Below are 17905 nucleotides of genomic sequence, written 5' to 3'. Positions count from 1 at the left end.
TCTTAGTGATGATTCGAAATTGATTTATGTCAGAAGGATAGGCAGTCTGTGTGTGAGCTTCGCAAGAGTTCGCCCAAAAAAAAAAAAAAAAATAAATAAATAAATAAAGCGGAAGATCATTGTCCGTCTTAATTGATTTCTGATTTGTGGTAGGATCAGACTTTCTGATAAGCAGACTTAGGGGTTCGGTAAGTTTAAAACCGTGTGCAAGTTTGCAATTGTTAAGTGCAGTGTTTTTTCTCCCAAGACCGATTTATGACCGAGTTTCTTCGAGTAAGTTCTGCTGGTAGTATTCGCTACTACAAATTGTTTGGTACCAGCAAGGGAGATCTTTGTTGATTAATAATGTTTTGTGTGAGGAAGTAATCGTTTACATGTATCGTGGAAGGAATTGTAGTAGACAAGTCTTAATTTTGGTGCTAGTCATTGGTGTAACTGACTGTACCAGAAATTACCGGAATTTTGTCCGTGTTCTCCTGGTAATCGTATGATAGCAATTCCAAGGGTAATTGCGTTGTTGCTCTTATTTCGAGGAGAACTTGGTGTTTTGTGGTGCCTCGAGCGAGCTAATAACTCTAGTGCGTATTATTAGAAGTATAGGCACTAGCAGATTGCTAACGGAACTATTTGGCTCATTGATATTGACCTTTCCCCAATAATTTTAGTTGATCCTGTCCTTGACTCTTGTTTAAAGTAAAACCCAGTAAACAATAATCATCGAAAGAACAGCACTTAAGAAAATGGAGACTAGATTGACTGTTGAAAGCGAGTGCCAAAATTTCATTTGAGAAATTGTAATGAGTCGCGAATCGCCAACGTCTGAAAAGGCAGAGCTTTGTTGAATTGTATGATTTTCAGGGACCAAACAGGCGGTGGCACATAGGACATTTGTTTCTTGTTTTTGGGTTTCATTTTGATACTACTTACTAGGTAAACTTAATTTTACTAAGAAAAAAAGACATTTACAAATTACACTTTCGCTTAGGAAAGCTAAAGTTACGATTATTTATGAGTTAATTTCGTTAACAGTGGAGAAAAACTATAAGAAAAGTAACTGACTAGAATTGATTAATGTGAAATATAGGGTATCCGTACCTTTAGTCGGTGAAAAGTCAGTTGGTCACATATTTGCTATTGTCATAATTAAAGCAGGAAAGAAAAGATAACAATAAGCTAAAAAGGAAAAACAGTTACAAGAAGAGAACTGAAAGTCATTCTTGTTGGGATTTGAGTTTTGTTTAGAAAGCAAACATTTGTTTTATGGTTTCTTCCGTAGTTACTGAAAGCGATCGCATATAATCAAAGTTGCATTATCGCTGCGATACCTTACGGCCAGCTAAAAAGTTCACAGATATGCAGAATTAGGGAGATACATTTTTATAATAAAAGAAGATATTCCTACACGATCTTAATAAAATGTATTGTAAAGAAAGAGAGATCAGTTTTTCTCATACTAATAAGAGAAAACAATCCGCACCAATTTAAATCGGCAATACTCTGTAACAGTGGAGGATTATCTCAGACTAAACGCTCAAAGATAAAAAACTTATATGCCTCTATTGAATTTATCGCTACAGACAAAAGAGAGCAATTCTCACATATTTAGTTAGGACGAGTCTTTTCAAAGCTTCTGCTCGTAAGTAAATGTTCTCCCATATAAGTGTTGCCCCATAATATTAGTTTGTTAATTGTTTATTATGATCGAGTAACACCTGTCTTAATTGAGTTGTTAATATAAGTCTTTTAAGCATGCGTTGTGTATTTGTAAAGTACAGAGTGTTTATATATACATTTTTTTCAAGCCTAGGGTTTCCTTCCTATCAAGCAGCAACAAATATCTATTCATTAAAGGAGAGAAGGGCTGAATGGTATTGTTTCACTTATTTGAAAAATTTTATTCAAGAACTATTAGGACTGTCAAAACCGTGGAGTCTAACATGAAAAGTCTGCCGTAACGGTTAACAGTATCTTATGTTATAAACACTGCACGTATTTATGGTGTGCTGGATGGCCGATATAACTGAGTACTAGCACAACAGGAAGCCAGTTAAAAACAGAGTGACGCCTTGGTCAGTAGCTGACTCTGTCGGAACACCTTAAACATAAATAGGGCTCTGCTTTAAACGCCGCCGCAATACAATAGCCAGGCTGTTCACCCATTACAATCACAATTGCTTGCTATCAATGACCTTCTAGCCCCAAGCCATATGGGGAATTGCAGTCTGTGTTAGCGAAGCTCATATACTCTATTCGGTTTATTTCTAACGCCACACAGATCGCTAAACGCTTATGTCACTTTCGCGGGTAAAATGTTCCTTTTATTTGCTTAATTTGTGGCAAGAGTGCAAGTTGCTTTCCAGACGTTTGAAGATGCTTTACTTAGTAGTCGATGCCTTGACCTTTTGATGCAGCCAAACCGGTGGTCTCGGCTCTGCATGCTTCATCCTCCTGTGGTAGTGCAGCTACGTCGCATAAATTTGGTTCTGTTGACAAGCCAACTGCCTTTGCTTCAAAGTTGTTGACCAAAAGTCAGCGTAATTATTGCTAATTTGAGAAGGGGGTTCTTGCGAATGTATTTGGCGTAACCAAGTTTCGCCAGTATCTCTTTGGCAGAAAATTTTTCTACGTGACTGGCCATAAACCTCTTCATTCTTTGTTTATCTCTTCTCAGGCAGTCCGAAGCTGCAGCGGTAGAGGCTTCTTTTGTCAAATTAGCAGTATGAGATTGTATATCGGCTCACATCTAAGCATGCGAACGCCCATGCTCTTTCTCCCCTCCTTGTTGACCCACATTCAGTCTTCGACGTGTTCTCTGCTTCTTGTTGCCACACTGATACTCAAGACAGACATACTTCGTGTGGCTTTCAGCTTATTACGGGAAAATATCCCATGCCACAGCAGCAGATCCAAGCTCTCCATCCTGACGTGCTTCGTTTGCCACACCATGCCCACAGGAGCGACGTTCGTACCAAGCAGCTGACATGAATTCATTAAACTTGGCACAGTCTGGATTCAAAGACTGAACAGTTGATTCCTCGGTGCCAAGCGTGTGCTGAACATGTCATCCCCGCCTCAGCAGTTCTTTAAATGGGCCAAAACCTCAACCACCTTGTCAATGTTTGGACTTGGATTTCGCGGGACATTACTGGTATATGCGTCGTCTCTTCATCGTTGACGCTTTCAGCGAATTTACCCTCGTGATACCTATGCACTCTACTGCGGCTCGTTCCACAATCCAGGCCTTGTCGTCGATCTTTCGAGTCGAGTGATGGTATGAAACGATTGTGACTGACAATGGACCTCTGTTTCTTGCCGTCGTGTGTGAAATGTTTTGCAACGCCTCCATCGTCAACCACATAACAAATTTACCATTGTACGTCAATCCAGCGGTGAAGCTGTTGTGTCTTACCGCTCCCAGCCAAGCGACAAATCATCGGCGGCGGAAGTGTTACTTGGATGGTTCCAGCGTACCTTGCTTCAGTTGCTGCATCTACCTCGGCGGGCAGCGCCTACTCTACTCAGTCAGGCAAATTATCGAGCTAACAATTCAGTCTTTTACAGACTGTAAGGCTAATAGAGGTGCTGGGAGCGGGGCACCATTATATTACTTCTTGGGTGTACTGAATTTTACACAGGGACCAAAAGGATTCCTGAGAAGCCATCGTAATCAAATTCGTCCATGTGAATTGCGTGGTCCTACCACAGGCTTTGTGCTTTCAGATTCTGTCCCTGCCTGGACGCAGCAGTCCTCGTTACCTCCAGCTTCTGGAGTCCCCACACCAACGGCACCAGTCCTGGAGCCAATGGAAGTTGATGCCCATTCACGGTCGTCGCCATCTGGTCAGTCACAATCGCCTGAGGATGAGCCCCTCTCCCCGGGGCTTCCCACCTGCCACCTCGAATCCCTCTGCAGTAGTCGAGATTCCTTCATCTTAATTTGCTGCTCCACTTTTGGATATGGGCGTGTGCCTTCTGCCCAGTTTTTTAGCTGGCGTTCCCGAGTGGGCTCAGGGCGTGTGCCAGGGATCTCGCCACCAGCCTTTGCTTCGGCTCCCATCTAATCAATGCACGTGCATCCAGCCCTCAACCCCTCCCACCATCGTAGTTTGCTTATCCATATTACACGGCGGCGGTGAGAAGGTTTTATGGTGTGGGGCAGCAGCTAAACAATCTTGCTGGTCTTTGATTCTCGTTTCGTCGTTATGCTAAAGATTCTTTAATTGTCTGTGCTTGCATTACACATACCTTCATCGTTTACAAGAGCCTGAAAACTAATTTTGTGGTCACTGAGAAAGCGATGGAGCATTTACTGACCATAATTCCAGTCTGTAAGTCCACATTACTCACTGCGATCACTGAAAGTACATGTTGTGATTTGCTATTTGCTCAGTGGGTTCAGGAACTATGACTATAAGTTTTGAGTTTTAACTAATTGATATATTCAGTAAAAGTTCGCACGCACAAAATACAATAATTTCCTAATAGTACCAATAATAATAATAATAATAATAACAATGCCCCTATCGGAAACAGCGCTATTAACAGTGCAGAAGTGACCTCTACGGGAAATTCCAGGGAAAATTGTATTGTATTGTATATTAGACGGGGGCCTAGAAACGACGGAGAGGCTCCGTCCCTGCCGCAGCCGCAGTGGTCCACAACTCCACGACTAACGCAGTCCACTTCACCCCTCCGCCACCCCACGCGCAACCACTCTGCAGGGTTGTTCCAAGTAAAATGGTCTATCATCTCGACTTCTAATCACCAAGGTTAATTTCTGGCCTTCAAAGTGAAAAATAATATCGGTACTTGCCACGTCGCTTTGTTAACATTACAGTTGACACACAAATAGCTGCTTCATTGAAATCTAAGCAATCCAGGACTGTATAGTCCTCGCGAGTACACTTCCTACTTTTGCCGAAAACGCTTTTGGTAGACGCTGGCTGCGACGCCGTCCGAGGCACACGGCACGCAGGCGTTTGACTGACGCTTGCAGATTGATATCTCGATGTGAAGTGTCTCTTACCACTGCGACTGTGGCTGTATTTATGTCTCGGCACAGCCAACCGTCAAACGGAACATGTGCTGTCAATCTCATAGGCACAGCAGTATATAAATGGCGCCTTCCTCAGACAAATATTAATTAATATCTCTGTTGTTCAACAATTTACTATCTTGTTAATATTTATGTGAATGGAGTTACGTTTGTTTTAGTTTCTGAAAATGTTTTAACTCGACAGAATTTAAAATTTGCCAGCTAGAATTTTTAGAAAGGAACAGACAGTAGAACATGACCTCTGAACTATCTCTTTAAGAATGACTTGTAATGATTGTTGTTTGCAGCAACGTCTTGGAACTTGGTACAGCTTTATTAATTCATCAGCGTAAGCGAGTGGTGTAATTAGAACTTTCTACATCATACACAAATGGTACTTAATTTATTATGAATAAGGACGTTTTAGTTTCGAATTTGGTTTTAGTTAATAACTTGGAAAGTAATGAAATGGCTTACTGGTAAAACAGATATAAGGCTTTCAGATAAAACTGATGCTAATCAGAAATTTTCAAATTTCTCAGTCAAACATTAAACACCTTCAGTTTTTCGTCAAAACGCCGATTTTGACAGAAATATTGCTCTGATCAAGTCCAGACTTGTAACTTTTGATTGTGACATAAATTTTCACGTTTCTGAACAGTATTTATCTTTCCAGCTTCATTACTTAGGAACACTTATTTTTTCTTAAAATAATATATTTAGTGAAACATACCTATTTGATCATTCTGAGACTTAACTTTAATACACTGACGCATACACTGACAAAGTGTGGAAAAGTTATTTCAAACTTTAATTTCTCTCTTAGATTGTGGTGCAATCCTTTGCATGCCATGCACAGGCCCGTTATGACGGCATGGTGTTTGTAGTAGTGAACAGGGGTAAGCCCTGGCACACTCGCTCGCCTCCGTACCTCCCATAACGATACAGTGCTCGTTCCGCCACAGGGGGAGGGATGGGGTGTCGTAGATCGATAACACCCCCACATTTGGCAAGACAAACGCTCGTTTCTGACAGGCGCCGATGGTGATCGCGCATTGACTGCGCGGATCCACTGATGAGCTCCTGCTGTGCCACCCCTTTAGTGACTCCAACTATGAGCGCCCTCGGCTGCTGCAATATAAGATGGATGGTGGTAGCTGGGCAGCCCAGTCTCAATCAGTCTTCGACAGTTGGCTCGTGCATTAGTAGTGGGAGCCCCACACTGCACGATACTCTGTTTGCTTCTTGTAATAGCTGGACTTTATTACTGTCTGTTCTTTTGAAATGTTTCGTCACAACACTTGGACAAAGCTACAACTTAATCAAAACTTCTGTTTGCGATATTTCCCTGTTCGCCAATCATTCCTGCAACTGTCTACCTTTCCAACGACGGCTGCAGCACAATTCTCCAGCCTACCTCACCTGACCGTTGTGCGTGAAGTGGTACAGAAAGCAAGTGTCATTCAGGATCTTAAATATTGCGGCATATAACTTCGGATAAGAAGTTGCAGTTATTGTGTGTGGTGCTATTAGACAGCAGCTGAGCTACCGAAGATAATATATATTACTTCAAAATCATTCTTAACCGAATCCAGGTACCTTCTCCTTGGTCTACCCAGACTCCTATATGGGCTACAGAAAATAGTTATACCCTATTAGATGTAACTACTGGTGTGCAAAAGTTAAGGACGAAAGTAAATTTCACGTAACGTATCAGTCACAACTAGCATCATAGCTCGATGGAACTTGGACTATACACAGGAAGAACCGTTAAGGTATAATACAAGACGTAACTGAAAGAGATGTGCAGTGAAACGAACAGAAATGTTATTGTGACAATGTATTCCTCCGTCATGTACGTCTTTACATGGGCGATGACTTTAGTTTAAGGGATGACAATGCGAGGCCGCATAGAATTGTGTACGAGGTCTTGGGACGAGGGGATATTCGGTCAATGGTCCCGTCTGGCGTTCCTCCGACTCAGATAACATCGAGCATGTTTGGGATGCTTGCATGGAGGAATGGAACGCCCTATCACAGTACCTCCTTACCAATCTCTTGCCCATCGTGGGAGACGTCGCAGTGGAAGAATTATCATCCATTGTGATCACATTGACACTACGAAAAATCATACGCCGCCTTTTGTAATGTCCAGGATACCATCATATATCACTTTTACTTCAGTGTCATTATTGTCTTTGAATAACACCGTGATTTCTGTTCGTCACACTGAGTATCTCTTCAGTTACCTTCTGTACTATACTGTAAGCATGGTTCAAGTTCCATGAAGTTATGTTGGGAGTGGAACATCATACGCAAGTTACTTTCGTCCTGAACTCTTCCAGACAAATGTATGTCGTTCTGAAACTTATACGAGCACGTCGTCCTAATCTTTCACCAGCACACTTCCCACATCCCATCCCAGTACCACTTAAATGTCTGGTCAAGAAATACGTCCAGCTTTAACAACTTATTTCCCTCCCCCTATCAAAACTTCTACTTTCCTACTTTCTGACCCTATCAGCTTAGTATGACATCCTTATGTTAGTTAGCGAGTATTTCACTCTCATTTAAGTATATGGCCGAAAGAGTCAGTCTTCAGATATTGTGAAACGAACCATGTCGTCCAACACCGTGTGCCACAAAGAGCTCAGATTCGCCACGAGATGGGGAAATTCACAGGCGTCTATTGTGCTGAGTGAGGCCTAAGTGCTGTAGAGTGCGAATGAGACAGGCGAACACCTACGCCGTAGGGAAACCCCATAGAAGCTGTTTGTGACCAAGGAGGCGTAGCAGTATTAAACATGGCGGACTTAACATCGGCCGTAAAGGGAAACATTTACGGAAATTATTTAACTCTGTATTAATTCAGGTAATGAATCCACAATAATTTCTATCTACCATCCTTCATAGATTTACGTGGAGATCCTAATAAAAGTTGAATATTGATCACATCTATAATAGTTTAGGATTTATTGTTAAAGTGAAAACTAACATGTTTTGTATAAAAGACCTGAATGCCAAAATCTGAGCGCTTTGGTCGATCTTAACGATCGACATTTCATACAGAAGCGCATCATTAAAATGACAAATATTGTAAATAACTCTGTGACTTTATTTGTTTAAAAGATACAGTAAAATTAAATTATCATTATTTTCAATTAAGCATCAGATCATCTCCTCCACACAAAATACACTGAACAATGACAGCATGACACCATATTGAATCATTAGGTAATAGAATATTTGTTGTAATGTTTAGAGCATAATAGTTACTTTGTTCTTTATTTATTTATTTTATTTTATTTCAGAAATCACATTGGTGTAGAACTATTGGCCGTGACATTTAAAGTTATGAAGGAAATTGTACTGGCTCTATGTAAATGAATTTATCGTTTATTATGTAATGGATATTATTGTCACTTTTATTTAGAAGTGGTCAAGCTGTGATTATTTAAATACGTTAAAATGTAAAATAATATAGAATAAGTTGTAGCCAATTAGATGGACGGCTTCAGGAAAGGGAAATGCCCTAGTCAGTTGAGCGACAATGTTCGGCAAGAGGGGTGACGCGGCCGGACACGGGCAGAGAGACAGTTCTGGTCTAGGCACAAAACCGACAGTTCGGATTGAGACGCTAAAGCGGTCTTTACGTAGCTCGGAAATGAAACGACTTAGAACATTTCATGTCGTGTGGTACAGGGGGACTTAGTCTCTGAGCGGTACGCAGCCACGAGCCTGGTATGAACTCGTAACTCTTCGTGTAAATAACGAGGTGGAGTATTGGACTTGCGTGTCGCAATGACATTGTGAATGATCGAACTGTGGTAAATGGATACGCGCTAGAGTGCAACAGTAACTCTAAATAAGACCACTTCCGCTATTAGTTTGCTTTCTGAGTAAACATTATTCTAACCAAGTCGCAACGGTGTGGTCTACATCATTTATCGGTCGTTAATTTAGCGCCCGATGTTATTATTGCTGTTGTTAAATGTTTATTAACTTTGAATGGTTCGTACAATTTCGCAAACTTGCCGTCAGCCAGACAATTTAAATAAACGGTCACAAGTGTCTAATTTAGGGCGTGTAATGCGACAAGTGCGGTTCAAACGCTAGACGAGTTTGAGCCACGATATTTCGACGAAGAGGAACCGCATGTGAGCCAAACATCATTGGGATGTTAGCTCGCACATCTTTCCCATTCCACGACTTTTCAAAGCGAACACATACTGCTTAGTTTTTTCTCTAAATTGACAAACTACATTACTCATCCGTGCCAACTCCCTAATAGTGCCAAATCATTTACCACCATCAGCACCAACACAAACAGCAGAAGACATAAATTTTATTTCTGTAATCATCAAATAAATCGGCTTTTACCTCTTAATTAAAACTGAAAACATGTCATCGACAATTTCAATTATAAAATATAGAAATTTTAAATGACTTTTGAATATGTTTTAAATCTCTTTCGGTTAGCTTCATCGCTGAAAGGCCACTCACTGCCGATCTACGGCAAGGGCAATGAACTATCAACAAAGGAAGAAAAGTCCGCTATCCATACCAAATCATATCAAGAAGAAGGAAGCGAAAATGAAGGTAGTGGCGTTGGATTGGCATGAGTTTTGTTGTTCAGTACGAGAGCGCCAGAAAACTGTGTAGTATGCCATATGGGGACGGAAGTATTCTTGGCCACGTACTCGATGATTGATGTTACATATCCAGAGAACATAAAAAAAACTCTTAATGGGTTGTGTGGAACTGCAATCTCATAGTTTTTTCAAGCGCTAACCGCTGCCCTTAATTGCATACCTTCGGCACTGTGCTGCGCCGAAGTTCGAGGACGGTGGTCTAAAGCTTCTTCGAACTGAGTACGGTATCGTAATTAGTTACGCAGCCCATTAGCCACACATGTAAAGCGAGCGCACAGCCTGCGCCCGTGGTACCGTAAGTTTATAATGTGTGCATCGGAAACTGGCCGTTTTTCAAAGGAGAACCAATTTGCGGAAATGTGCCGGAATACTGTACATTATACACGGCCCGCGAGCCCAATTTACGCTGATGAGTAATGAGTTAAATAATTAATTAGGTTACCAAACGCAATCCGAAAAAGCTTTGACGTCACCATTCTCAAAGTTCGATGCCGCACTGCGCCGGAACAAAATGTTTCCAGGTTGGAACTCCGTCTTCAAAAATAACGAGTAGCACGCAACCTACTATGCGTAAACGGCTTTTTTATCGTAAGCAAAATGTAATACATTTTGGCTACTTGAACACAAACACGTCTTCAGAATTCCACCTACTACCTAGATACAAGCATTAACGTAGTAATTTTTTGGGTCAGAATAGAAAGCCTCTACGAGACAAAGTCAGTAGTATAATTCTTTAATAGCCTTGACAATATTTTATTGAGTATGAGTACAGTGAATGTAGCTATCCTTGTGTTGTTGCTACCATTTGAATGATGGGCCATGGGATCTAGCACAATTGCACAATTGAAATGTCAACAACAACAACAAGGCTAAAATTCCGTGTCCAATGTATTTTTATTTAGTTGTCTTATCAGACATTACAAAAGAGTTATTTCACTGGACTTGTCTTATACACATATGTTTTGTTGATGCCAAAGAGTACTGCTGTTCCATTTAAAAAAATCAAAGCTGATTCTTAACCTAGATAGTTAATGATTCAAGCATTACGCTTTGGTCTTTGTTTCTAAATCAGTGATATCAACCTGGTGGGAGATCTGAATTCATGGTAGCGGCTCTAGAAACAATTTTAGTATCACTATAGTCGACTTAATCGTCTTGAGAGGTTCAGAAACTGCTTAGATAAGATTATTCTCATTTATTGTTTCATCTCATCTGCACATTTTAATTAGATTACACGTTTCGACCACTCTATCACATCTTGAGATCTAAAACTAAGTAAAACTAAATACGTACCATCTAATATTTTACAATAAGTATAAAAGCCAAGGCCTGTAGAATTTACCTACGTAGTTGCATCAGAAACCCATCTGGTCTACTCGGAAACAGAGTATTATGTTTTGCGACTGCAGTCAGTGTTTTAAATAAGTGTGTGTTGGGGGTAGAAGGGAGGAGGAAGGAGAAAGCGAGTGAGGCTAGTGGGAGAAGGCGAAAGGAAGTAGAGATGGGATGGAGGGGACTTCATGAGTTTAGCAACACAGATCATGCTAAAATTATAGAATATATATTTATATAAAATTATCGATGGAAGACTAATAGTAGAGAACAATGGGAATTTAAAATGTAAACAACAAAATATTGAAATTGTAAAATGGAGTGAAGGGGGATTGAGAGTGGGCTAAGAAGATAGGGGAGGGGGTGAGGGTGGTGGAGGGTTAGTAGTGGGAATCCTTTGGGTTTAACAAACATTTGTTTCTGCATATAATTTTACTTTTATTGTTTATTGTCTTATATAGTTTTTATGTGTTCATACTTTCAATTTTTTTAAATTCGTAATATTTAATCACTCTTCATCCTGTTCTAGATCCTCAATGTAATCCCACTTCCGTAATTTTACGATATTTATGTCTCTCACTATTTATACATCCATTGTTCTAGGTCTATACTTTTAATATTTTTAACAAAAAAACTTTATATAATTTAATTTTTTTTTTGTTTTCAGAGTAAGGTGTTATGACTTCAGACTTTCACACGTTCACACTTTGAGTATATTCAGATACTAATTCAGATCCCGCTACTTTATTTCCACATTTATAATCTGCTACTTTATCCTATCTTTCAGTACTAAAATTGCAAAAAGCCAATAATGGGATAAACCTTATGCTAAAATACTAGAAGGGACGCATAAAACTGTAAAAGGGGATAAAATAGCAGATTATAATGTGGAAATAAAGTAGCTGGATCTGAATTATTATCTGAATATGTTCAAAGTATGAACATCTATAGGTCAACTGGACTTTTATTTGCGGGTACTTTCACAAGAATGTAAATTTCATGTTCCAACAGCAAAGAGGCGCGTTCAACATCTGTGGAATAGTTGTCTTACAACAGTGTCAGTAGTATCTCTGAACTTCTGTATCTTTGGCTCATTTGTAGAGCGAAGAGCAGTCGAGTGCTGCACATCTTTTTGCACAACTTTAATATAGGAGAATGATTTCGCTGAAGAAAGTTGTTAGGAATTATTAATCTGATGGAAGGACTTACGGACACACTACTTATGGACAGAGAGAATGGATTTGCATTATAGAGATGTTTTTAAGGCAATAATTTTTGTTGGAACGTACTGATAACGTTAGCGATTCCTGAAATAGAACACTCCACTTCCCCACCTCAGTTTAGGTCTTTACTGTTTAATTCATTTCAATTTGCATAATCGTAAACGCCTTGCCCTGTAAAACCTTTGTAAAGTTTCTTGTTTTCTGTGAGTTTTATGATCTTGTGAAATAACAGTTTGAAATTCAGAATTGTCGTTATAGTGGATGGATTAGTGTTTTCACTTCAGGTAGGAAGCTGTTTTTACTATGCGAAAATCTTTTTCCCATGTAGTTTAGTATTGCTTTAAAATATTTTTGCTGGAGCGATTTCTTCATGCAGTTTTGTTGTTGCTCAATATGCTGTAATTTCTTGGTGAGATTCTTTTCATACTGTGTTGGTTCTTTTGTTTCTCGTCTCACGTTTGTATTGAGAAAATCTAATCATTTTGTTTGTAATTCAGACGTTTAATGGTCCAGTGAACAATGTGTGTTTCATAAAACTGAACATAATTTCAGTGTTTTGATTATTTTTTTGGACAGTGCACAGTTTGATTTCGACAATGGTTTTCGAGTAACAATTTTGATTTAATTTCTTGTTCAATAAACCCCAGTTAGTTTTGTCTTTATGGAAATTTGTGCACTAGACGTGCTGCTTGCAGTCATAATTTCAGTTCAGCCTTTTGTAACAGAGGAGTGTACATTCAGATTTGAGTGAAAAGCAGACGAAGATTTTAATGTTCATGAACGAACAAACAATCGTTTCAGAGCAAATAACTTTGAATACAAGACCCTCTCTTGTTAAACCCGTAGCATCCAAGCCACTCCCTGCCTTTGTTAAGCCCGTATCCAGGCCACTATTCCTCCCTCCTGACCCTCCCCCTTTTTTTCGCTTCCTTGCCATTCTCGCCCACTCTGTATCTACGTTTGCTCCACTGTTCTCCTCTATTAGTGTCTCAACGAGAATTTTTATACAAATACATGTTACAGGCATGACCTCTCTCATGGCATCTCCACCATCCCCTCTTTGCTTCCTTTCCCCTCCCCCAGCCAGCCTCACTCCATTTCCCATTCCCCCTCCCCGTTACCTCCAATATATACCTATTTTTTAAATACTGACCGCAGTTGCAAAACACAGTGTCACAATATGTACTTCTTAGTACAGACAGGTTGCTGACGCAACTACTTAGGCAAGTTCTACATTTACGTACTATTCTTGTTTTCTCTACTTACTTTGTTTTAGCTCTGAAGACTCTCCAGAGTGAACGAAACATGTAACTCAATTAAAAATAATAAATGGCAATTGTCTTATATACATTTTTATAGGATCTCGCACAGTTTTGACGTATATTACTTGGTAAATAATAACAATCATTATTATATTCTCTAACTCCCTGTAATCCGGCTTTATAAATTTTATAAGGCCAAGTTAGTGCCTTACTTTATAAATGATAGCTGCTGTGGAACTGTAGGGGGATTAGAAAATTTTACTACCCCTCGCCATGGTGAAAACAGATCACAGGTATCTATAATGAGTCAAAAGTTATATAATATGAAATAGTTGGGCTCGCACTGTATAATCTTGCTCCTCAAGGTAGTGTGTGCCACACTTCATTTGTCTGACACTAAAATGTCTTACCCTGACACGACAGTTAACTTGACCTAAGAGCAGGACATGATTCGTCTCACCAAGTTTCCCGTTTGCACTCAGTTATGATCTGTTTTATATGTACATCTGCATGCATATTCGGCAAATGATAGTAGGCACTTCAAACTGTACCTCATAACAAGGTTACCTCTTGTTCCACTCTCTTACAGAGTGTGGAAGGAATGTTCAAATGCTTCTGTGCCTGCTGTATCTAATGTAATCCTGTCTTGGCGGTCCCTACTGGTTCTTCAAACTTTCTACATAGTTTTTCACGAGATAAATCTTCAAGAGTCTCCCAGGTCAGGTATTTCACAACTACCGCAACGGTCTTCCGTGAATCAAACGAAACCTATCATTACCCGTGCTAGCCTTTCTTATAAAGGGTGGGCAACATAAAATGGCCTGGAAAATATTTACGGCACTTACATGGAACTGACCCACATAATGAATTGGAGCACTGCTTATCACAGGAAAAGCTAGAAACTGTGATTTCAATGCACCAGTCCATTGCCGTCACATGCCAACCATGTTCATCTCTCGCATGATCTATCTCACGTACTTTACAATGTCATTACGTTTGAGTGAATGAGAAGTGAGCAATGACGCCATTGAGTTAATAGATTGTTGTCATAGGGTTCGCTGGCCAGAGAGGGAGGTTCGAAATTTGTGGATTGGCGGTTGCGTCGTGACAAGAGGTGGTCACGAGATCCGGGCGGCCGAAGCCACGAGCAAGGAGGGCCTGTGCAAAGCGAAGATACCGGAGTACTTCACTGCGGTCAGCGTCGACTGCAAGCAACAGGCCGACATCCCGTCGGCTCGTTGACAAAATTCTTGTCGGACGACGGCTCGTGGCCTGACTGCCCTCTTCTACCTTACCTTGATCGGCACCATTCAGTAACCACTGCGATGCACCGTGGATCCATGCCACTGCTTCCTGATAAAGGGGAGTAATGTTCCGTAAACCTCGTGGTGATTTGTTTCATTGTCTATCTGCCATCCTTATTATTTTCTGGTTTGTACCCGACCCTCAGTGTTTTACTCGGTCGACTCCTTGGTAGTAGATATAGGCAGCAGTATTGTACTAAGACACTTGATGTCTTATGAAAATTTGTCCCCTTTCCTTTCTGGTTTGTACCCGATCATTAAAATTGTAATTAATCAGCTCTTTCTTAGCAATCATATACAACCGCTCACTTGACGAAATTCCTGTTCCTAAAGACTGGAAGGTAGCACAGGTCACACCAATATTCAATAAAAGAAATAGGAGTGACCCATTGAATTACAGACCCATGTCACTGACCTCAGTTTGCAGTAGGATTTTGGAGTATATACTGTACTCTAACTTTATGAATCTCCTTGAAGAATATCGTTCTTGTGCAACACAGCTACCTCTTTATTCTCATGAGTGCTGTCGACAACGAATCTCAGATCGATTCCATATTCCTAGAGTTCCAAAAGGCTTTTGATACCGTTCCTCACAAGAGACTATTAATAAAATTGCGTGCATATGGAGTATCGTCCCAGTTGTGTGACTGCATTCGTGATTTCCTCTCAGAGAGGTCACAGTTCGTAGTGATAGACGGTGAACATCGAGTAGAACAGAAATGATATCTGGCGTTCCGCAAGGTAGTGTCATAGGCCCCCTGCTGTTCCTGATTTACATACATGATCTAGGGGATAATCTGAGCAGCCCCCTTAGATTGTTTGCATATGACGCTGTAATTTACCGTCTAGTAAAATCATCGGACGATAAATTCCAATTACAAAATGATCCCGAGATAATTTCTGTGTGGTGTGAAAAGTGGCAATTGGCACTAAACAAAGAAAAGTGCGAGGTCATCCTAAAAGAAATCCGATAAATTTTGGGTATACGATAAATCGCACAAATCTAAGGGTTGTCAATTCGACTAAATAACTAGGAATTACAATTACAAGCAACTTAAATTGGAGAGATCACATAGGTGATATTGTGGGGAAGGCGAAACAAAAACTGCGCTTTGTTGGCAGATCACATAGAAGATGCGACAAACCCACTAAAGAGATAGCCTACATTACACTTGTCCGTCCTCTGCTGGAATATTGCTGCGGGGTATGGGATCCCTACCAGGTAGGATTAACGGAGGGCATCGAAAGAACGCAAGGAAGGGCAGCTCGTTTCGTGTTATCGCGCAATAGGCGTGAGAGTGTCAGTGATATCATACGCGAGTTGGGGTGGCAGTCACTGAAACAAAAGCGGTTCTCTATTGACGAAATTTCAACCACCAACTTTCTCTTCCGTATCCGAAAATATTTTGTTGGTACCCGACAACGTAGGGAGAAATGATCAGCATGATAAAATAAGAGACATTAGATCTCTAACGGAAATATTTAGGTGTCCCTTTTTCCCAATCCCATTCGAGAGTGGAATGGTAGATAAGTAGTATGAAAATGGTTCGATGAACCCTCTGCCAGGCACGTAAGTGTGATTTGCGGAGTAACCATGTAGATGTGGATGTAAATACAGCTGGAACAATTGTACTAAGGTAGAGGTTGCCGTTAAACAAAAGAGGGTCTTTGTGGCTAGATCAACTGTTAACTGGTTCAACTCTTTGTTTGTAATTGCATTCCTCAGTCAACAGTCTGAACAACCTGTTGTACTAAGCTGTTTGTTTCTGTAGTTGAAAGACCGGCTCATTATTGGTGTATTTTAGCTGGATCTTGTGGTTCCGCGGAGTGAATTCCCTCGTAATAAGCGTTCACAAGTAACGTTTTAAGACGTTCCTTCGGAGTGGTCTTAAAAACTGATAACAAGTTTATATTTGAAAATATTAACAGCCAACTGTCACCAGGGCTTTAGTCAAAATAAAATTGTCAGAAGGGACGGATTGGGATCCAGTGGCACCTCGATTTCTAATTGAAATTAAGAGGTTAGTTGCTTTGAAATAAGCTTTATCAATGTCATATTGTTTGCTACTCTCTTTAACCTTTAAGCACAGAAGCGCATCTTGATCCCGGACCTTTTGACATACAGCTGTCAAATTAAAAGTTAAGACATCTGTTTTGAGTAACTGAATCACTGTAGTCATCAATGTTGCTTATGTAGTTTTCGTGTGTTGCAGAATGGCATTTAATAAGGCAGACTGTGTCCAGCGCGATAGTAAACACTGCAGTTGCACCTGATAACAGGCGGGCTGCAGGTCCGGCCGTCTTGTAATCATTGTCATATTGTTTGCTGTTTTGCAGTACAGCACTCCAGATTTCTTTTGCGAAGATTAAAAGCTCAAGTTAAGGTTTATCGTTAAAAGAACTTTGCAAATTTGTTCATTTTGATAAAGAAAATTTTATAGTCAGATGCTTCGATTATCTGTAAAACACAGTTCATATATTGTTCAATAAACAGGTTCTGTGAAAAGAAAGTTATATTGGTGGGTCCTCCCTTCCACGTTTTCCTTAATTCCAGTAAGTACCACGTAACAAGAGGATATACTTGTTTAATTCCCAGATGAGTGCTGCACATAATGGTGCTCATGATTAAAAAAAAGCGTGTTTCCGGTGCCAAGAATTAAGCGACACACAATTCGTGAGAATCTTGTACAGAACGTTTTGTGCATAAGTTTAAGACTGGACGTGTTTTTGGTAAAACCTCCAGAATAGTCATCAATGCAATAATTAATGGCAAAATGGGTCGAAGCAGGCTTTGTACCGAACATAAACCATGTTGTTATTGTGGTCTTCAATCAAAAGACTGGTTTCTTGCAGCTGTCCATGCTACTCTGTCCTGTGCAAGCCTCATTATCTCCGAATAACTTCTGAAACCTACATTCTATTTAATACCCTTATTACTTTCACTTCTCATTCTTACTGTACAATTTCTACGCTCCACTCTTTCCTCCAGTGCTAAACAGGTTATCGCTTAATGTCTCAGAATGTGTCTTATCAACCGATCCCTCCTTTTAATCAATTTGTAGCCAAATTCGTGTCTACCCAGTTCCATTCAGTACCT

Source organism: Schistocerca gregaria, chromosome 5 (genome assembly GCF_023897955.1).
Source record: "Schistocerca gregaria isolate iqSchGreg1 chromosome 5, iqSchGreg1.2, whole genome shotgun sequence".
NCBI lineage: Eukaryota > Metazoa > Arthropoda > Insecta > Orthoptera > Acrididae > Schistocerca > Schistocerca gregaria.
The sequence above is the reverse complement of the archived record's forward strand: the minus strand, read 5'-3'. Positions refer to the sequence as shown.